Below are 23,310 nucleotides of genomic sequence, written 5' to 3'. Positions count from 1 at the left end.
GAGCCAGCGTGTCAGTGTTGTGTGTGTGGAGCACGCCTGTCAGGGTTGTGTGTGTGTGTGTGTGTGTGTGTGTGTGTGTGTGTGTGTGTGTGTGTGTGTGTGTGTGTGTGTGTGTGTGTGTGTGTGTGTGTGTGTGTGTGTGTGTGTGTGTGTGTGTGTGTGTGTGTGTGTGTGTGACGCCTGCGTATCTGGGTACCTGCATGTCAGTGTTGTGTGTGTGGAGCCAATGGGTCAGTGTTGTGTGTGTGGATCCTGCTTGTCAGGGTTGTGTATGGAGCCTGGGTGTCAGGGTTGTGTGTGTGGAGCCTGCTTGTCAGGGTTGTGTGTATGGAGCCTGCATGTCAGTGTTGTGTGTGTGGAGCCAGTGGGTCAGTGTTGTGTGTGTGGATCCTGCTTGTCAGGGTTGTGTATGGAGCCTGCGTGTCAGGGTTGTGTGTGTGGAGCCTGCGTGTCAGGGTTGTGTATGGAGCCTGCGTGTCAGTGGTGTGTGTGGAGCCTGCTTGTCAGGGTTGTGTGTGTGGAGCCTGCGTGTCAGGGTTGTGTGTGTTGAGCCTGCTTGTCAGGGTTGTGTGTGTGGAGCCTGAGTGTCAGGGTTGTGTATAGAGCAAGCATGTGACTTGTGACCAATCCTCTAAAAAATTTAGTTGTATATCCTTTCCTGTTTGGGATATACATATCAAATGTGATATAATGTATCGACTCTGATTGTAGCCATTTGCACTAGAACAATACATTATGTTGAGACTGATGTATCAGTTTCGATACACCATCCAGTTCCGGGAATACCTGACTTCACATACTGAACTCATTCATGACGTGACTGACTCTAGTAACCACGAGTCTTCCCATTGCCTAATCTGAAATTCAAATTACGTATCTTAAGTTACATGAAGATATATATAAGGTACGTTCACTAAACCAGATGCCTTATGTATCCCTCGACACATACAGTCGAACTTTATTGCGTCGAACTCGTGGGGACCTGGAAGAAACGTTTGAGTTCGAGACATCAGGGGAATTTTAAATTGTATGCTTAATTTGGAATCTGGGACTAAAAAATGAGTTCGCGACAACCAGGAACTCGACGCTTCACGTTGGACATAACGAGGTTTAACAGTATACATGATCTGTTATCACAAATGATTTCATGAGAATGTTTATTTGCGCTAAGACGCCATCCGTCATGTTTTATGTATTTCTTTAATTCCAATGTTTTAGAAAATACAAGTAGGAGGTTGTTAACGGTATGAAGTGAGACTTGTGTCATGATTTTCTAATTTAAGATAAAATAGAAACCATCATTTCATACGTTTAGTATATACCATGATCAAATACATTAACCACACTATCAGTGTGGTGCACGTGTTATAGCTTTCCTGATGGTTATATATGCGTATTGAGTGCTTAATATCTCGTAATCAGGAGATCAATTTCTGAAGTTCCTTCTTATCGCACATTCATTTACGTCTCGTGCACATTCACACTGGAGACTGCCTCCAGGTCGGTCCTGTCTGCTGACATTTCCAGGACGACTGACTTCGCCGATAGCATCTGTCTCAGATGCACAGCAGGTCCGGAGGATGGTATATGATGAGAGATGGCCACTAGCAGGCACCGTTAATGATGTCATCAGTTTAGGTAGCATATCTAATTGATCATTTTAAAGACAACAAAGCAAAGCTTTGTTAATGACACTTGGAAGGAGTTCCTCTCATGCCTTGTGGTAGTTTCTTAATGGTAAACAACAGTTCGGGGGTAGTGTATCGAATACGATAGATGAAAGGAAATATCTTATCACCGAAGATAGAGATGAGATAATGTATAAGCAGTATAACGTATATACCAATATCAAAATTTCATTTTGATTGCATCAATCAATCAAACACAAGATGATTTGGTTGTGTGATGTGCGCATGGATTTGTATATGTTTCAAAGTACATAAAGACTCAGATACTGGAGACTGCGCATGTGAATGTGGTTTTACGCCATTGTAAGCAATATTCCAGCAATATGAAGGAAGGGACAACAGAAATGGGTCGTCGTCATTATGAGAATCTGTGTTCGCCTCAATTGTCGCTTGGAACTATGTGAGATGTCATTGTTATTCCCCCGCCATGAAACTGTTCTAAAAAATTAATGAAAGCCTAACGCATGAACGAAAAGTAGATTCTACATTGGGAGCTTCCACGAATATCTGTTGACGGAATGATTGGAAGGTAGTTCGGTGCCCTGACAGAGAGTTCCAGCTGCTCAGCGCCAATCCCCACTCAGAACAACGAGGTTAATGAACATTCACACAGGAGTTTAATTATGTCGGCGACTTGGACTCATGAAGACAACCCTTGTCAAAATCATTCTCAGACATTGAACTACTAAAACGACACACTGAGTTTGACCTCAGTCCTTTATTACTGTGCGCTCACGCCGTTCGATACCGCATTCCCATTCTGTTTAATGGATGCTTTGTCTTTGCCACACCAATGAAAATGCATTTAAAAATTCGTGTCGTGGAGTCTTGTCGTGGAGCGGGTAGAGCGTGTAGTTTGTGGCATTGCTGTGTATCAACGTTCATCCAACACAAAGACCAGGAAACCGAGTCTTTTTCTCACCTTGTTATGAAATGTGGACAATGGTCACCGTCTGAAGATTCTGCCATGACTCCTGGCGCTGGAAAATCGACAGTCGTGCAGACCCCATCGGACACTGAGCCAGTAGTGGGATGCTCGTGACGGAGCTCATGAAAACTGAAACTCAGCAAAATAGGGAATTCAGTCACCTGAAATATGTCCATGACTTTCCGCTCAACCTACACCATTTGTTCATAGATCTAAAACTTGAACTGAACAATATTAAAGACAAATTAAAGGTTCCTTGACCTATTGGGTGAGGTGAAATTGGGTTTAATGTCGCTTCAAAAAAATGTGCACGTATGTAGCCACGTGCATGCACTCGTGTGTGTGTGTGGCTTGCTGTACTAGTCCGGACTGGTGACAATTGATCGTGCTAGCCCTCTGACGCAGTTTAACATGAATACCCCACTCAGACACAGTAAACTGACTCCGAGCCGACTAGTCCTTGTTTTAGCCTTTTAATGCCTAGCGCCAGACAGGGTAACTACAAGTACCACCTTTTATCGTCTTTTAGTATGACGCGACCGGGGATCCAACCCCGGACCTTGCACTCCCCGGGCGGACGCTCTACCACTGGACCACGGAGGCGGTCCCTTGACCTATTGAATTTGATGAATAGGAGCATAACCTGAATAGTAACGCTCGAGAAAGTTGAAGCAATCACCATTACACTTTTGCTTCCTGGTTCGATGTAAACTAATACTCTGCTGTCATTTTACATCGGTCAGCTGTGTATCAGAATCATTTTAGTTTTTCTTAATTTTCATCAGAATTCATTTCAGAAATAAACCATTATTGTGGTCACAGGTAAATATTGATTACAGTTACCTTGTGCTGTCATTAACGGATATTTTTTATTTTTTTAACCACTTTTGTAATTATCTCAGAGTAATTCAATTACGCCTTGATCAGTTCTGCTCTGTTAAAGACATGCGTAGAGTAACCCCTAGGTAGCGGGCATATACAATATACAACAAAGCATTGCCACTTCGCGTCCCGTCACGTGAGTTCTCAAGAGAACCCATGTATCTGATTTTTGTTTCTGGGTTTTTCGGAATTAAAAACATTCGATGTTATGTGAAGAGCGATGTGTGGACCATGAATAATTAACATCGCTTCTTTAATTATGAACAATAACACCCCGGGGGGAAATCAGGACGTGCTTTAAAGCTGCTTCATCAAACGCAATTCAACTCTGTGTGTTTGTTCGGGATGGTAAACGTCCCAACGACTGGATTAAATCAATTCTGACAATGGTCCTGTTTGCTAATATAATCCTGCAAGAATGGCTTGATAATTGTGATTCGCGATCTGAGTTCTCTGTTACTATTCAGAAACATCTTATGTATGTAGAGATATTATACACAATATGTCTCCTCATCAGGTTGTCATACATCACAAGCTGCTGTTACTCCACTCACTTACAGTATACTGACTCCGAGCCGACCAGTCCATGTTTTAGCCCCTTAATGTCGAGCGTCAGGCAGGGTAACAACAAGAACCATCATTGAACGTATCTTGGTATGACGCAGTCGGGGATCGAACCTGTTTCCAGGCAGACGCGCTATCCACTAGACCACGGTCGACTCACATTACCTGTAGACACCCAAGCTACCAACACTAGATGGAAGAGAAGACCGCAATCATTATATGAAAGGTTCTTGAAAGGATATCTTCTTTAGGGTAACCCTTAGACTATTAAGAAAGACAAAATATTTTCCGCACGGACAGTGGTTTCTGTCGAGGATAACGCACAGACATTTATTTGGCAGCGTTGTTCTTTGCACGATACAACTAGTTCTGTATTTTTTATGCACACCCACGTACACTGGAAGGATACTGTTTATTGTGCTGCCAAGGCAATGGTTCATGAGGAGTATTTTGACAATTGGAAATGGTGACAAGTTAAAAGCCTTGTAAACGTAAAGCTGCAGGATATTCTAATTTGTTTGACCATTGTCCGCGTTAAATGGGTGTATTTGACAGCCAGGACAACGCATTAAAGGGGTTACGTAGGTTATTACACACCCCTTTCTCTTGTTAGCATTATGTGTTTTAAGATTAATGAAATATGGAAGGATTAGTGAGGATAATATGCCTCGTAGCTTTCTCTCAACGATGTGAAGAAAACGTTACACATACACGTGGTTCGTTACGTACTCTAAAATGAAGCCAAACATTTTGATGATTCGAAGCAGTGCTATGATAATATCTCAAGAACTTGGTATTATCTTTCTAATATGCCTGCAACATTACACCAACTGGCGTACATGTCTGTAAATAGCATGGAAAATAATTGATGACACCAGGTGTTCGCGAACTAACTGATGTATTATATGATGTGACGGTGGCTTGTGAAATTGAGTCAGGTTGAAATCAGATCATACTGATCGTAGATAGATAATTTCTCAATTACTTTTTAACTCTCGGAAGCAATTCAAGGTATAATACAAAGCAGGAACTTGTAAAACAATAAACGTAAAACATGACTACTCTTGGTCAACTGAGCATGTTTTTTCTCTCGCTGTGGATCTTAAAACAATATCACTGAATCACGCGCAGCACTATAGAGAGATTGGGAATAAAAGCTTTACATTACCGCAATTCACTAGAGAACATAAAAAAACTCAACGTAACTCTTTCTATCAATAATGCCAGTGCCAAGACAAACAGATTGAAATAAATGAAATCGTAAGTCTCTGGGAAAATCCCATACCTCGAGATACAGCCCACAGCACTTTTCATTACTGTATGTTAGACGGGCATTCGCTCTTAGGTGTTTTTTCTACCTTCCAAACTGGGTGTTTGTGGAAAGCGCCGTTCCACACTGTCTCCAATACTAAGGGAAATGTGTTTATTGGATGATATTTGGGAGATTACCAAGACCCCTTATGATAAATCATTTAATGAAGTAAAGATGGGCCTCGCGGTTGAACACTACTTGTCCTGTGTTTGCTGAAGTCATATAAAGAAAAGCTTGGTATGTGTATGAACAAAATTGTTATGTTAATTCCATCGCATTCCGATCCATGATCTTAGGAAAGAAGGATCTGCTAGATTCAAACGAAGAAACGACCTTATTATGATTATAGGTGAGGTGAAGCGTAGCTTTCAAAATTATACATATGTGTGTTCGCGTGCGTGCGTGCGTGTGCGTGCGTGCGCTTGTGTGTCTGGTTTATAGTTCTAGCCCACTGAGATACCATGCAGCAGTATTACATGGATAACCCACTTAGAAACATTAAAAATGACTCCGAGATATCAGTAAATGGCCAACTTCCAGTGAAAACTATCCTTAAGACCGTGCGGGGGGGGGGGGGGGGGGGGGGGGGGGGGGTAGAGAGTCGTGTTAACGCTTAGTACCATCTTTTAACGTACTTTGATACGGCCGGAGAACGAACCACAACCTTCCGCTTTCCATTAGGCGGTCTATTATATGATGATGAGTGTGCAATGTCATTCGCTTGATGCTCTGGATGAACAAAGACATTGAGATCGCACTGCTGTACGTATTCTTAATAAAAACAACAACGTGTGTTAAGGCCAGGTTATTTGCGTGGCTTTTTACAGTTTTTGGGGAGATAAACATACTTTATTTTCAATGTAGAGCCAGGTTATCAGTAGATTTAACAGCGCTGAATTGAATTGGGTACGAACGCGCAGGGTGAGGTTTCAAATGTTAAATTTAGCACGGTTAAGTCTACAGGTAACCGAGCTCCATATTGAAAACACAATATGTGTATCTCCATTCTACCATGACTAACCCGCACTACTTGGTGTCAGCAAATACACTGAGTGAAGCGGCACGGATTGAGTCCAGTGGTTCGAGTGGTTTCTCGATCAGAATTTACGGAATCACCAACAACACCATTTGCACAAAATATTGCGCCCTGTATACTCAAACACTTTGTTTACACCGTTATGCTTTACTCGAGCTTATGGCGGGCACTGGAAGCGTAGAGCTAGGCACTTTCGTAAGTTTACATAAGGCGGGCACGCCTGAAGAACGTCATATCGCTCATTGTGGCGCAAAACCACTCTCCCACCCAGAGCTCCTTGTGGGCAGCATAGTACGTGTGCTACAGGACCGCGCAATGCGACGATTCATCACATTTTACACAGTCCATTCAAGATATTGCATGCGTTTTTCATATGTTTCGATTTTGACATGTCTACACATTTCGATAAACATATGTCAGAGAATGGTCAACTTCTATAGAGAAAATATCCTAAAACGTGAAAAACTATTTGCATTAGCGTAGTTATCCTTTGTTTACATAGGTTATACGGCTCCACGTGCTGTCATCGAAACCCAAGGGAGAGCTGTCAATAAGGCCACTTTGATTTATAAAACATAGTGGCCATGCACCTCACTGTCGCAATTTCGCTAACATATCTATGTAACTGTGCACAGCAATATGTAAAGCGCACCTGAAAGGCTTGCATTACGCCACTCTGCTCTGATTTCAGAATTAGTGCGTTTGTTTACATATCACATGGTATGCAAATCAGCCTGTGGCAGTGGTGTTATACTAAGTCATCACTGCACGAGGAATGTGCCTTAAATCTTGAAATGTTTTATGTTTGTAGATTTCTAGCGTGTCTTCTGCACGATATGAATCGCCACACATCAATTGAATATTGTAGTAACCGTAACTTTGCATTTTGTAGCCTATAATTGTACATTAAATTATTTAAATATGCCTACCGACAATGACTGTAAAATTAGTACTCATCTAAAAGTAATAGCTTCCGCGGTGAGGCGGCCGTCACATCGGCTATTTCAGAGATGGTGTATTGAGACTTGATACCTCTGATTGACCAATCAAAATCGAGTATTTTCAAAATTCTTGGTAGAATTTGTTATATACCTACAAACAACAACCCTCTTAGTCGACTCGTGCGACAAAAGTAGGGTACCCCACCATCGGAGGAGTAATCATTAAACAATCTACAACAGTAGAAAAGGTTGTGTAATATTTAAAACAAATGTTGCGAATCTTGCCTCACTGAGAATCACACACAGTGTCCTCAAATAAGCGTTAGTGAAAACAATAAGTCACAATTCTCGATAAAAGCCCTGTAATAGATTACCCCCCAAAAAATCAAATTTTGCGAGCGTTCTGGCTTGAGATCTGTGCTCTTATAAATCGTGCAGTGAGCCAATGCTAAGCGCCTTCAATCTTGCTCAATGTCAAACTGCATCCCATTACTTTGCACCGTGTGTTCTATCCGTAATCTTCTTCTCGTCACAGAAAGGACCCAGCAGTTTTAATTGTAACTAAGAAGGCATAACAACAATTGCCTAATCCGCGCTGTTAGTTCATATGCAGATTAGGTATAGTAAAACGATAACATCAAGCTTAACAACTGTGTTTTCGGAACCAGAATCCATTAATATTGATAGTGCGGCCCCAGTGATTGCAGTCTCCAGCCCAACTATATGGATATATATCACGATATCCAATCATGAGCTATGTAATTTAGTTAGATTATGAATCGTTTTTTCTCATAGCTGCAATGAAGGCTTCGTGTGAAAGGTGCGTGTTATCGCGCAATGCCGCGCTCTGGACGAAACAACGTCAGTCCAATTGAACGTTGAGCAATCATGTCGAGCGTATCATTTCATAAAAAAATATTTCATTGTCACAAACCTTGTAAAAGTTGTTTCGCATTGATATTTTGTCGAATAGGCATGTCTTATGTTTCAAATTTCTTGATATTGCAAATCCTTATCATAAGTGTCATGTTAGTCGCAATAGCCTGGTGACACCTGCTCTCAAACCTCAGTAAGGTATAGCTGCAGCCTGACAAGCTCATCGTGAGATTGTGCTACAACTGTTTGTTTGTTTGTTTGTTTGTTTGTTTGTTTGTTGTTTAACGCCGCACTCAGAAATATTCCAGCTATATGACGGCGGTCTGTCAATAATCGAATCTGGACCAGACAATCCAGTGACATCATGAGCATCGATCCACGCAATTAAGATACGATGACATTGCTACAACTGAGTTCGAAAGGTACATTTCTTGCCATCCTCTGATATGATTTGCGAAAAGCACGATCCCATCTACTCCATGTTTCCAATAGATATACGTGTCCAATGTTAATACAGCTTGGTATTCACTACATACCGAATCTAGGCACCTGAAAATGATACCGACAAGTGTCTTGTCTTGACAGACCATATAGTTGTTGTCAATGCGTACCAGGGTCTACTTGTAAGGTATACTTATCGTCGACTTACAGGATCAACTCGTAGAGTCTACTTACCCTTGTCATGTGAAAATGGCACCAGACAACATCTGAAGGAACAGATTATTATCGATGTATACGTCAGTCTTCCAAACACAGTGCAGTATGTCATTACCCTTACATTCAACATTGCATAAATGACAAGAGGATACTTACAGTTATATCTTAGAAATATCGTGAGAGGATTACAAAACATAATTATTATGTTCAGCGTGTGCTGCTCATGTAAATATAGGCCAATCATAATTGCTCAGTAAGTATCATTCAAATGAAACAAGACGAAGGACAGCAACAGACCGATTGCTCGCACGGGAGATGGCTGGGTTTCTCCTCTACTGAGAAGATGTCAAGATGTCGCAGGAGAAGGAGTCAGTAGTATTTCAGCTCAGCACCTGACCACATCGGTTCCGATTCACGTGTCTTGGAATCCAAAGAATCTTTATTCATCTTTATATTTACCGTTTAAATTGGACGATCTTATTGTGGCATTGGTAAACCTCTTAGAAATGGGACCCGTTGAAGTTGAGAATATTTTAGAGAATCCTAAACACTACATGTAGTTCATTTGACATCCAACTCGCTAGTCTTTGTCTGCAGCAAGGACAATGTTTTGTGGCAGCCATCTCTGGCATCTGTTTATGTTCATCTTTGGTCTCTTTTGAATAACGTGGCATGAAGTTTGAGTCGGTATACGCACTCCCAGCCTAAATGTATCATCCCAAACAGCTCTGGCAAGATGGAGTGGGGCGGTCGGGTAGCCTAGTGGTTAAAGCGTTCGCTCGTCACGCCGAAGACCCGGGTTCGATTCCCGACATGGGTACAATGTGTGAAGCCCATTTCTGGTGGCCCCCGCCGTGATATTGCTGGAATATTGCTAAAAGCGGCGTAAAACCATACTCACTCACTCACTCACTCACTCACTCACTCTGGCAAGATGATATACCTGTTGCAACAAGATCGACATCTCGAAAATCACATGCAACCTAGCATACTTCAACGTCAAAGACTAATCAGTCTCTGTTATCCGGCGAAACAGATTCCAATGGGCACAACAGGCAAATTAGCGACGAAAATTGTATGAACCACTGACAATCAGTGATGGCACCAGGTGTTTCAAGAAAAGGGTACGCACGTCCTTCTCTACCGGTATCATTTGCATATTAGGACTGACACAAGTATATCAGTTGCTGGTTGCATTGGAAATCATTTGTATTCTAATAAAGTCAGGTCATATAAAAAAGCTCTGTATCATTATGTTTCCTTGACACGTAACACCAGGTATTATTTATGCCGCATCTGCTGAACGTATTTTTGAATGGTCTGAGTATTTTGGAAGAACGCTTTCAAGGTATATTTCGATTTAGGTGACATTGACCGTAAATCTGAATCATCTCAATGAGTGGATGTCTTTTGTATTATATTTGTTTAGTTTTGCTTACAGAACACAAACCCTCAATATATTTACCATTACAAGCCTTTAATGACAATTTGAGAAATCAAAATTCAGAAAACATAGATTTGTCCATATATGATTTTATCATAAAGTGTCTGCAAAATACAATTCTACTTTATTTTGCAGACCTCAACACACAAACAATACATGGCATAAACTATATATTCCGTGTGAAGATGCATGTGCACACAGGCCACAGTTGTAAAACACTGCACGATGCCTGCCGTTGAGAATCCGTTGCTGTTATCGGCAATCTACTGGTGTTATGCAGACAAACCTCATTAAGTATACGCCTTGAAGCTGGGTTTCGTGTTGATGACTATAATATTGCAATCTCAGCTTGATTCTCCACACGCAACATACTCGAAGCTGGCAAACTAATATCAAAGCAATAGTGAACATAATAACGATGTCTGATGAGGTTTTGAACACTTGTAACAATAATCATCAAATCTTAATTTCACATGTGGTGAGTGATTGAATAGGACATTTGCTGAAATCGATACATGTTTTTTCCGTAAGAGATACGTTCAGTGAATAAAGATGAAGTTTAAAATGCAAAATATTTCTCCGAAACAACTAAAAACACACATCAAAAACAAATCCTTAGAGAACAGAGCTACAGGACTTCAGATGCAGATGACATCAAAGCCCATATCGGTTCTGATAAATGATTTTGGATCTCACAGTAATGGGATATGGACTCCGCGATGAATGTTCCTGAAGAAGGTGTGATGTCTAACGTGGAGCGAAGAAATTTGAATTATGCTGACATCGTGAAATGGTGCCGTTTCAATTTACAGTTTTCGGGCAAGAATCTTTCGAACATTTTTCTGTTTGTTTAGTTTGGGAATCGTTTATGTTTTGATAGCCTAGGTTCCATGAGAGATATGTTTCTGTCTGCGTAAAGACATCAAGGGCCTTCTGTGTTGAAGCATCTGTACCCGGTTTCTCTAAATCCAGATTATTTTTTTATCAAGTCGTTGTATCATATACCCACACTACGGAAATAACGTAAATTGAGATAACATATTGCCGATAGCAAACCACCACCTTACAGTGGTGTAGACAGGTGTTTTAGTGGAGCTCTGACGCTGCTAATCCTTCCGTGTTCCTACCATAACTTTTTCAATATTTACTTACAAAGTTCGTGTGGGTTAATGTGCAATTACACATAGATATTAAGGACTTAATTATATAATATTCGCGTAGGATTAAAATACAAACTAATTGAGAATCAGTGTTCACCTGCACTTACATTCATAGATTCAGAGGTCAGGTATTATCATAAGTAAAATGGTTTTGTCTCTGTTTTTACTAGTTTTTTTATGATTTTGGAAATTTAGATTTCTTATGATTAATGAAAGACTTTTGATGATTCTATTTGTATACATGTAGCTACATTTTTTTATCGTAAGAATGTATTTAGTGGAGCAGATAACATATATTTTTTTTAAGATGATGACACACGAACAACATTATTGCATGGTCAGTCGTGTAAGATTAAGGAGGATGAAAATAAGTTAGTCAGCGAAAAAACAACATGGATACCATTTGTCCTTTAAGTCAGTATTTAGATAATAATTAACTTGACGGTTTTTAGTACGACTATCCGTGCCTGTTGTTAAACCGTGTTGTTTTCTGCTGTTAAATGCGCCTAACTATTCTGGCAACTCAACACAGGAGCTATACAAGTTTCAAAATATAGATCAACATTGTCATGCTATTTCCACAATATTAATCCACGTTATGGTTGATTAGTATCTTCAATGGGCGATGTCGACAGTATTCATTGCTCATGAATTATTTGAAACAAATATTGAAAGAGGGATGACTTTAACTTTCCAACTTGCCCTTAATGTCGAGATTGGTCCAGCAGCTCCAGTCCCTGGTGTCTACATTTCACTACTGAGGTACGGTCGTGCATGCCCGTTCTACGAAGACTCTAGCGAGTTGTTTGATTAAAGTTACATCATTACAACGATTTCCACAATTTTACGACAAACATTTCGTTTTCTATTTTCTAAGACATATTTTGTAGGATACAAATCTAGCTATGACTCACTAAGTGTAGCTGTCATACACTGGGGTCACTAACGTGTCTCATCATATGAGGTACACTTCTTCAAGAGAGAATGAAAATGGACCAATACATGTTCCCTGTCTGCCACGCAGGTACTTTCACTTCAGACGGGAACATCACACATATTAAAAGTTCTGTAGCAGAGAATACATCTAGTTTTTCCAGGCCATAATACAAAAGTTTTATCATATGTTTGGATCTATGAAAATTAAATTCGTAAACTAGTAGTTTATGTTCTTTTGTCAAAACTTAAGTGTTTAATAGATTACTACAAACGTTTGACTTCCTGGCACCTCACGTTGTGTCACACAGATGTGTACGCCGGGACTACGTCAACCTCGAGGACACACGGCAAGTTATGAATGAAGTTCCCGTATTAGTTTGTCAATGAAAGGGAACTTCCGGAGCCATGACCCTGGCCAGCTAATCCGTGACCTAATGTTATGTCGCCTACATCTATTTCAACTACCAACATGTTAATACATTGATGATATCCTCACTGCCACGCGTGTAATAACATCCTGATCCAATCAGTCACCCATACGTCCTCTGTGACCGAAGTATGACTCCGATGTGGATAATGATCTTTTATCCACCACTACGCCGTGGGTTGGCTTGTTGTGATTCTACTATCGTGGCCTACAACGGCAGTGGAGACACTATAGAACTATTTCGACATGTTTGATACAGTTTGATATGGCGGTTATGTGACTCCATATGTGACATGGAGGTTTGACCCCATGTGGACCTCAATGTCTTCCAAACCCCTGACTGTCAAGTGGGCGCCACCCTCATCTCCACTCCACAAACCGTCCCCACTGAAGATAACAAGTCAGAAAGACCCCCTCCGTACACAAACACACACTTAATGTTGTCATACCATACCAATACCCCACATTGACAGAAGTTTATAATTAATTCAACTGACACCGTCCTTATAAAAACCACTTTATAGAGACGTGCATGCGTGCGCGTATGTGTCTGAATTGTACTAGTCCGGACTGATGCCGATTTTATAGCTAGCACACTGAGATACCATGCCGCAGTTTAACATGAATACCCCACACAGACACAGAATACTGACTCAGAGCCGACCAGTTTTAGCTTCTTAATGCCGAGTGCCAGGCAGCGTCTTTTCAGCGTCTTCCGCCCCCAACCTTCCGCTCTCCGGGCGGACGTTCTTCCACTAGACTGCGTAGGGGGTCCCAAGTTGATGGATTTGTTCGAAGAAATTCTTTTTCTAAGATATTATCTGAAAATTGAACGTACATACATAGAATATTTATTGCATGCTTTACCCTAAACGCTTCTCCAAACTGTATGGCAGTATTTTCTCGGTAGCACTTGACAAGGCAGAAAACTGACGTGCTTTGGATTTCCAGGACATACTGTGTTGTTGTACACGTAGGTTACTGTGGCCACTTCTGCCTCTGTGAGGCAGCATTTCACTGATGTTATTCTGGGAAATAATAATATGCTGGCATAAAAATCATATGTAACATTCATGATTTAATAGGTTCGTATAAAACAACACCATTTAATATTTGTTTTAATGCCTAGGATTGATTAGTTTTTTTGTTAAACATAAAACATCCACTTAAGTTTTCTTTGATTGACGACCATGGATACCCACCAGAAGGATACATTCTACTGAGCCAAGTCAATCAAGATCGCGTTAGATCGCAGTTGTTAGTATTCATTACCATTGAAAGTTATTCGTTATACCCGTGCCTTGAGAAATCATCATTGCAAAATAATTTTTAAGTAATTGCGAAAATACTGACGAAATGTTTCGTTTTCGCACAAACCCTCAACTGCTTACCTTTGCTCTCTATAGCCACACATTTCATCTTTCAAGAGGAAAAGGGCTCATTGAAAACTGACAGAAATATCATGTATTAACATGAACTTATACCCCCTAGCTTTAAAATGATAACATGTGAGTCATTTTTGCATTACTTCAAAGATAGCCAATGGAGTGAACAAATCTGAACATACAATGAAAAAAAACTTGCTGAGTGATATGGGGCAGTTCGTTTAAAAGCGTACTTATTTAAAACTAAAATTAGTGCAATTGACGGACGGTACATATCACTTGCAAGATAGCTTGACAAATAATTACACACCGAAATTTCAGCATCGCAGTTGTAAGTGTCATGTGATGAGATATTTCGGAAGATAACCGCCTTCGGCGCTTGTCAGTAGTTTATATCTGACAGACACTTTCTCCTGGGCCTCGTTATTCCCTAACCTTTTTTCTCCACACATCTGTTGTGTGCGTTAAAAGCGGTGTTAGAGAATATCTATGTCCCCGAACTATGGACATTCCTGCACTGCAATTATACAACTTTCTGGATAGGACAATAGATATACTTCAGCGTTATTCAATCACCATCACCCCGTATTAGATCAGTTTCATTGTACCTGTCAATGTCATTTGGTTAATACGTTTTGTTATCGGTGGGTGTATTCAACTATTTAGGAGACTTCGGCCGTGCCTTAACGGTGACATTATATACGGAAGATGCATTGTGGAAATTAAGCAAAATAAATAGTACAATAAACATGCGAGAACGTCTCGTACTCCATGACTGAACAGAATTGTTACTGCATGCACATAGTCTTACCTTTTTCTCCCATTCCTTCGCATTAAGAAGAGGAGATTATTAGAGCGGGGGAATAGTTTGGTAAGCAGTCATTATATTCCTGGTAAAAGTGCGACGTCGGTGTACTATATCACAAAATAGAGCACGACTTTGCAGCTCACCTGGCTATGTAATGATAACCACAAGATACACACGTATCGTTTTTCGTCGTTTCATTTTCAGTATTGGTATAGTGTGTGGTGCTCACTGTCGATGTACCCATCTCGACAATGATAAAATATATTACTGAATGTTCTTCCTATTCACACATTCACTTTACTCACCTGAAGGCACCTGAAGCAAAACAGTTTGGTACGAATATGTAATTAAGTAAAGCGACAAGCCCTTTCCCTAGCCAATAGAAGTCTCTTGAAGGATTCCGACTATACCACGACCATTTGTTTATGAATCACTATCAAATAGTAATGATACCAGGTGTTCGCGAAAAGGTGAGGAAAAGCTTTAGTTCACTGACTCATTTGACTCACAAATTAATGCAAACAAGTTTGCGTCGATGTACATACACGTCTCTATGATGGCATATTTACCCAAATTCTCTGTACTGACTTGATGCAAACTATTTGCGTACGGAAGCAAGAAACAGCTCATGTTACATCTTGATGGACAAAACTACTCTATCGTGGTGTATTAGCAAGCGTGTGGTTTCATAGCATCAGCCATGTTTTATGATATTGTCAATGTTATCAAGGATAAAATTTAAATGCAAATTCTGTATGAGCACATGAGATGTTGGCCGTTACTTCTTACCACCACCTATCACCACTTCATGGTCCTGAGGATCGGATGATTAAACGCCGTTGTTCATGTCGTCCATTACTGGATTGCCTGGCCCAGACTCTTTTATTCAAAGGTTACCGTGATATATATCACTAACGTCATCTACCACGGCTGCAAACTGAAGCCTTACATGATCTTCCGGCATTTTCACTATTTACGGGCAAAACATAACGCAGAGATATTTCATCACAGCTACAAATTTATGTTGTGGTGTGGGCATACATACAACGAGTGTCCGCCACGTTGGTTGTCATTCTGGAGGAGAAAATGCGGAACTGAAGAAGACATGCAACGTAGAAATAGCTTTTCACTTGTACAACCTATAGGTAACTTCCATCCGTTAATGTTCACATCATATCGTGATGACCTGCTAGGACATTTGTGTTCCGTTAATATGGTTTATAAGAGCCACTAACTACATGCAGCCTGACCAGTGTCCATTTTGAGGGACCGCCCACTTGTATGTTTTTCATGTATATTTAGGAATTGTCTTCAATATTTTTTTGCATTTATGGAGGTACAAATGTTAAAAACTGTGTGCAAACTGTATACACCCGCGCCGAGGATTGATGCAAAGTGTGCACACCGATCTTTACGTTTATAAGCCCATAAGCGCAAAAAATATTGAAGTCAATTCCTATAAATAAATATTATGAAGAATAAAAACTTCAGAAATCAGTGACATCGTTCAGGGCAATGTTGCAGCTTACACAGGCCACGCCCATTCTATTATCAGCCAATCGGGAAAAAGTAGTTTGTAATTGCGTGTGGCCTTTATTTTCGGTTATTGGAAACATAAACGCAAAACCATGTTGCTTGGTTAGCCCATCCAATGCCACGGGGTCACTTGCAAGTATTTATTAAATGTGAAATTTCCTTGGGTTTCTATTAACCTTTCAGGCGGTACCTAAATGATCCAATGTACCTATATTGTTTAAATAACATCTTTTAAATATGCAGACACTGCACATTATCATGATGGTCTTGTGAGTTATGATAGTTTAAGTGCTAATGCGTAGTATCGGGTTAAAGTTTGATAAACCTCCTTGGCTGGTCGCTTTGGGTGAAGGCTACTCGAGCGGAGGTTATTTACTCGGTCCCGCGCTTTGTCGCCTCAAGCTTATTTAAGATTACTACAAAATACACTCTGCGAGAAAATCCCGAACTTGAGTTCGTACGGCCCCGTCGGTGCCCCCAACAGATGTTTAATGATAGGAGTCACTGTCCAGCTGTGCAGAAAAAAACTGGTTACGGAACAGGTGTTTGATCAGATGTGTTAATCTATTTAGACTGGCGTTGTGGCAACCTATATCAATGATGATAAGTAATACCCCTTTGAGTAGGGTCAGCAATGTATTAAAACTGATTACTGGTTACTATAAGTGATGCTTGCTTGTGTATATTTAGACGTACTCGTGTGGGACCGCCTCTGTGGTCTAGTGGTAGAGAGAGCGGAAAGTCAATTTCACTTCACCCCACCTCACCCCATGTTCTCGTGCGGTGCGAGTCGAACTTTTCATCGCTAACTTAAAACCCAAATGCTTTAATTTGGTGGTTATTTTCCAGTGTTAATAAATCCTTCAACTATCAGATGGTTTATCTTTGTCAGTGCGCCTTAATTCAACCGGTCTGTCTATTTATTCCTCTTGCGACTTCACGTGTGTGTCCTCACTCCCGCAATAAAACACTTCTGACAATTACGTGTCGGCTCCTCTGTGGGTTAGGCGTTAACATAGCGTAGGCGGTGTAATCGTTCGTTAAACACTCTGACAAGAGGTAGACACCCCTAAGCTTTAATGACAGCACTAAGTCAAACACGGAGTACTCTATGTATATCATGTCAACTTTGCAGCACTGCGTTCACGTCATGAAAGTCAAATATGTTGATTTAATCATAACTGATAGAACAACGTGAATCAGTCTCCCGTACATTTGAAGGCTTCTATGTATCAGTTTTATCGTCGCGTTCAAGATCATTGTACTTATATAGCGATGTGCATACACGTATGCACGTGGGCGTATTGGAATTAACGACGCTTTCAAGATTACTGCATTTAAAATAGAGAGGTGCATGCACGCGCTCACGTGTGTGTCTGTGTGCGTATGTGTGTGTATGTGCGCGCGTGCGTGTGTGTGCGTGTGCGTGTGCGTGTGTGTTTGACTGCTTGTACTCGTCTGTACTAATGGCTATCTTAGTAGCCTACTACTGCTGGCCTACTGATACTGACGGCATAGATACCCTAATCAGACACAGTATACTGACTCTTAGCCGACCTGTCCTTGTATTTTCAACCTGATGCCGAGCACCAGGCAAGGGAAAACAAGTCTCATATTTTAACGTCCTTTATTATGACGCGGTCGGGAATCGAACCTAAGACCCTCAGCTCTCCGGGCAGACCCTAGATCCACCCGACCAGGGAAAAGGTTTGTATCCATAAACTGTTTTATTTAATGTAATGTAAGTTATAATATCACATAAAATAAGAACTAGTTATTCACTCATATGTAGGAACTAATTTAGTTTCAATGGACAGAAACAATTAATTTTTCAATCTACGTATCATTAAGAATTACGTTATTGTCAAGCAGATATTTCCTTAATTGTGAATGCATTAATGCAGAAAGTAAATAGACTAACCCAAACAGTACAGTCGAAAAAGAAAAAGCAAACCCAATGTTATCTGATGCAAGCGATATGAATGCACAGTTTGATATTCAAAGGAAAGATATGTGGAAATCAACGGTTATTGCACACATGGACAGGTTTGAATCAGCCTTCATAATACATATTCTTTCATCGCCTGAAATCTGTGTTTCGTCCAGTGTCCTACACTCAGCCATCATTTCACCCGCTGGATACTGAGAGCATCACACATCACCCTTGACTTCCCTCAACAAGATTACTATGAAATATAATTAAAGTTTGTCCTTGTTCATGCTTGAGATCTGTGCTCTTACAAATCGTGTAATGAGCCGAGGTTGAAAGCCTTCAATCTTGTTCCGTGCCAAACTACATCACGTTCAGTTTCACTATCCCTCCTTTTTGTAATCTTTTTCTCGTCATAGAAACGACCCCAGCAGGTGTAATTGAAAACTAGAAGTTACAACACCACGTGACTAATACGAAACTGTTCAGCCCCATGCAGACAGGACTTAGTAAACGATTACATCCAGCTTAACAACTGTCCTCAGAACTAGAATACATCATTATTGATAGTCTGGGCCCCGTGATTACAGTCTCCAGCCCAACGACATGGATATATATCAAGCAATCCCAGGACAGCTGTGTAATTAAGTAATACTATGAATCCTTTTTTTGCTCATATTATTCAATCAAGGGTTGGATTCCATGCGCAATAGCATTGTTAACACGGAGAACAGCCTTCTTCGCGAAAGTAAGTTGAGCTACTTGAACACTGAGCATTGAACATTTCAATATCGCCATGAGATCCTTGCATAACAGTGTTTTGTTGTCTCTTTCAGTCGTGATTATTAATTGTTAGTGAAGGTGATGTCGATACTAACCCCGCTTCCGTATTCTGCTTCATTATGTCGTCGGCGGACTTTGCAATTGCTTGCAGATGGAGTATTTTGTAAAATCATGGATGTCCCTATTTCATCAGTTCCATTACCATTACCATCGTTAAGGTATGTGTATGCACACAGACAGATAAACGAGAGGCGTTTCTGTGGAAATTCCTGTGAATCTAGGATTTCAGTCATGGTAACCTCAGCCTGCACCAAGCAGAATAACCCATCGAGGCCGACATACAATATACTACGGTTATAACGAACTCAAAGATACCACTAATTTTAATTTGTTATAACCGTAGTTCGTTATAAGCATATATATACAACATATATACATTTAATGGACGGACTCAAAAACAGTTCGTTATATCCGGCAGTTCGTTATAAGTGTGTTCGTTATAAACATAGTTTACTGAGACAAAATAGTACAAAAGGCATGCATGGAGAATATATATTTAAAGAAAATCGCGGTATAAAATGTGATATTCCTATGTGAATGTCGTTAACTCGTTGATCCCTTGGTCGTGTCATGGATGGTATTTGTCGTTGACTTGCTGGCGCTCGGCATTAAGAAGATAAAACAAAGACTGGCCCGCTCAGTATTATGTGTCAAGGTGGGATATCCATGTTAAATTGTGGCATGATATCCCAATGGGCTTGCACCATAAATTTCAAACCGGCATAAGTCTGGACTCGCACAATTAGCCACACACACATACATACATGTATAGGTAAAATAATCTTGAAAGCGACATAAAACCCCATTTCACCCAACCTCGCCGCAAGCATAAAGTAGAATAATTATTAGCACCACAGGTTGTCGCAATTAACCAAACTCTTATGACCAAGGTCCCGCATCCTGATTCACATATATCTGCTGTTGCGCCTGATCACTGGGCGTTGTGTGCTGAGGTTACTTCATACAGCACGAAGACTCTGCTCAGCGTTTGGTGCTCACTTAACATCAAGACTCGACGTAAATTGGTTGGTAATTGTCACGAGCATGGAACCAGACGCGCCAGATTGCTGTCGTTGACGACAGGGCTTGGATCACCCATTGCCCAGATAACGAACGCTAATATCAACAGCTTGCAGTTTCAAACTCAATTACGTCCAGATCTGTTCAGCTTTATGCGCATGGAAATATAAAAAATGCAATGATATTACCTTACTTTTGCCAGAGTTTCACATATGGCAATGTTACGTTGGTATTCAAATTGATGGATTTCTGGAAGCAAGCGGCACAGATGTACTATCAGTGGTTATTCCCACACTGTTGCTACCACGATAAGTTAGTTATATAAAATAACTTATATAACTTATATAATACCAGCTTGACACCAGCAAGCAATATTCCCCCAAATCGAAACAGTCCGTGTGTTACACTTCACATTTATTAAGGTACTTGAGGGAAGTTAGTTATATTCAAACTTCAGAAAGTGGCACGTTGTACTCGTTAAAAAGATATTCCAAAATCATAACATCAAAGAGCTCATTGAAATGTTAATGGTTTGTTATGCCTCAGACCATTCTCTACAGACTTGACAGCTTGTGAAAAGTCGAGATTTGACACCATACTTTCCTTTGAGCTCTTCGGTAAATATGTCCGTAATTATGTTGCTTTTTCCAGCAATTGACTTCCGTTGGATAATTTAAGCGAAGTTTATCACCCAGGAATTACCGGGGGGAACTGTCCTGATATTTAACAATCACCATTTGTTGGGGCCAACAAAATGAAAGCCACTTAGAAGGATAAGAAGGATTTCGCCTGGGACACAAGCAGACGACAGACATTATTATGCTCATCTCAAGGCAGATATTTACATCTAGATGGTTTGTATAAAACTTTGAAAAATATCACTAGCTACCTCCTCAGACAACATGACATGATAAATGTACAGGACATCAGGGAATATCAACAGAACAAATTAATTTAGTAACCCAATACCATTAATATAGAATACTAAACGAGCTCCCGTGTAATACCAATTTTATGAAACGAGTGAATAGTTGTGGTATCTGACGAGCGAAAGCGAGTCAGATATCACAACTATTCACGGGTTTCATAAACTTGGTTTTACCCTGGAGCTCGTTTAGTATTTTATTCATTACTTGCCATTTATAACGTTTTTAGAATTATACTGTTGAGTTTGAATAGGCTGACACCTACACGATCCACGGCATAATCCAATTCAAATCCAAATAATACTTCAAACACGTCAAAAGTTGAAACGTATGAATTTAATACCATACAATGGCCCACCTTTAGAATTCAGGCGTCCGTTCCACAAAATTATCGTAGCGTTAAGGTTATCGTAGCTCACATTCTTAGCTTTAACTTAAACGGCTGTCGTTGCGCTACAGTAAGATCGCCTTGTGGAACGGGGCCTTGCACCTCAAAGTTTACAATTATATCACAATACCCGATGACGTAATTTGTGGCATTTTGTTGCAAGATCCTTCGGCGAAACAATGTGACGTCAGTCTAGCAACAAGGTTGCTGGGGTCATCGAGTGTGCATAAGCTCCTCTCAGTGATCTATTATCTCTAATACACGCAATGTCGTTGAATAAGCAAAGGGATGTTAAGAGCTTTCAATAACGTGTTCCGAGAGTACATAAGCACGCGTTTTGGTATTACACAATGTGTAATACAGCTGTATGTTTATTAAACGGGTGATCTCTTCACGGGCAAGTAATAACATTACCTACGAGGGCAAACATATCTGGGTTCATAAAAATCATATGGTGTCCTTTGGTCATATCACGTCACGAGACAACAGTGTATTGTTTCCGTCATCCGGACGGCATTGTTGACGTCATTCGAATCTTATTGTGACGTGAGGTCGGAATGACGTCACACTAGAAACGACGTCATAGTTGACGATTGTTAACGTCATTCAACAAATTGTGGATCAGCTGCTGTGGGGGGTGGGGGCACAATTGGTGCCAACAGGGTTGCTATTTCTTCTTGCTTAAATGTCACATTGATGTTATAAATGAGGACGTTTTCTCAGTTGACTTCAGTTCTCATTTGAACAAATTGTCCTGAACCTCTGTAGCTATATACATAACTATATAACTATACCTGTGATCACCACGTTCATTAACTGGTGTCTCATGGATTAAGGAATGAAGTTTTGAGATTTGGATTCCCCTAAAAATGAGGAAAGGACATGTCTTCGAGTTTTAGAGGTCAAAAGTTGACAGCACTAATTGTGATTTGGGCAGATGTCTTCCTCAGTTCTTGTACTGGTCTAAAATGTGGCATTATTTGATATGCATGACAAGTTGTTTGATCAAGCAAATAATTCAGTGTTGTTAATATATAACAGCTGTGTTATTTAAATGCTTGTGAGTAGGAACTACTAGAAAATGTTCATGTAGAACAGAATCACTTGGGACGACAGCTGACTTGGACAGAATGGGGTTATTCCAATTATGTTTCCACTTTTTCTGTTTGTGCATTGTACCAAATATTTAAGCCAATCTGCATGTTCCTCATTTAAAGCGTATGCCCCGACAGCATGCATAATGATTTTCAATTTGTGATCCCAGTTGGTAGGGGACTGCCTACGATTTTTGTTGAAATACTGTTCATATTGTTTGTGGTCACTGAAATTTGAAAAATTGTTAGGCATTTTGGGAAACCGGTTTGTGAATGTTCCTCAAATGAAAACATCAATTATTCCCTAGTTAACAAATTTGAAATTCAGGTACATGCGATCTGAAATAGATCGATTTCGTGGTGTCTAGGGTTTCTGGTTTGGCCAAACTTTTCAAGGCAATATCAGGAACTGTACTATCTTGTCGATACTGTGGGCTCTTGCTGTTTGCAGACCCATCCATCAGCACATGTTGCTAGAGGCGTTTGATTTCTTTCAATGACATAGAGTATGGTCTTGTTCGTACTCTGT

The 23,310-nt window shown here is 40.4% G+C and overlaps 1 protein-coding gene across 3 annotated transcripts in view; it reads left to right on the top strand.

Moving 5' to 3' along the window:
- The window catches only part of LOC124136734 (amiloride-sensitive sodium channel subunit alpha-like), a 101,783-nt gene that overhangs the window by 43,384 nt on the left and 35,089 nt on the right, over positions 1-23,310 (top strand). The gene's annotated exons all lie outside the window — the stretch shown is intronic.

The sequence above is a fragment of the Haliotis rufescens genome, unplaced genomic scaffold, assembly GCF_023055435.1.
Source record: "Haliotis rufescens isolate VD_foot unplaced genomic scaffold, xgHalRufe1.0.p SCAF_31, whole genome shotgun sequence".
Classification (NCBI taxonomy): Eukaryota; Metazoa; Mollusca; class Gastropoda; order Lepetellida; family Haliotidae; genus Haliotis; species Haliotis rufescens.
The sequence above is the reverse complement of the archived record's forward strand: the minus strand, read 5'-3'. Positions and strand labels throughout refer to the sequence as shown.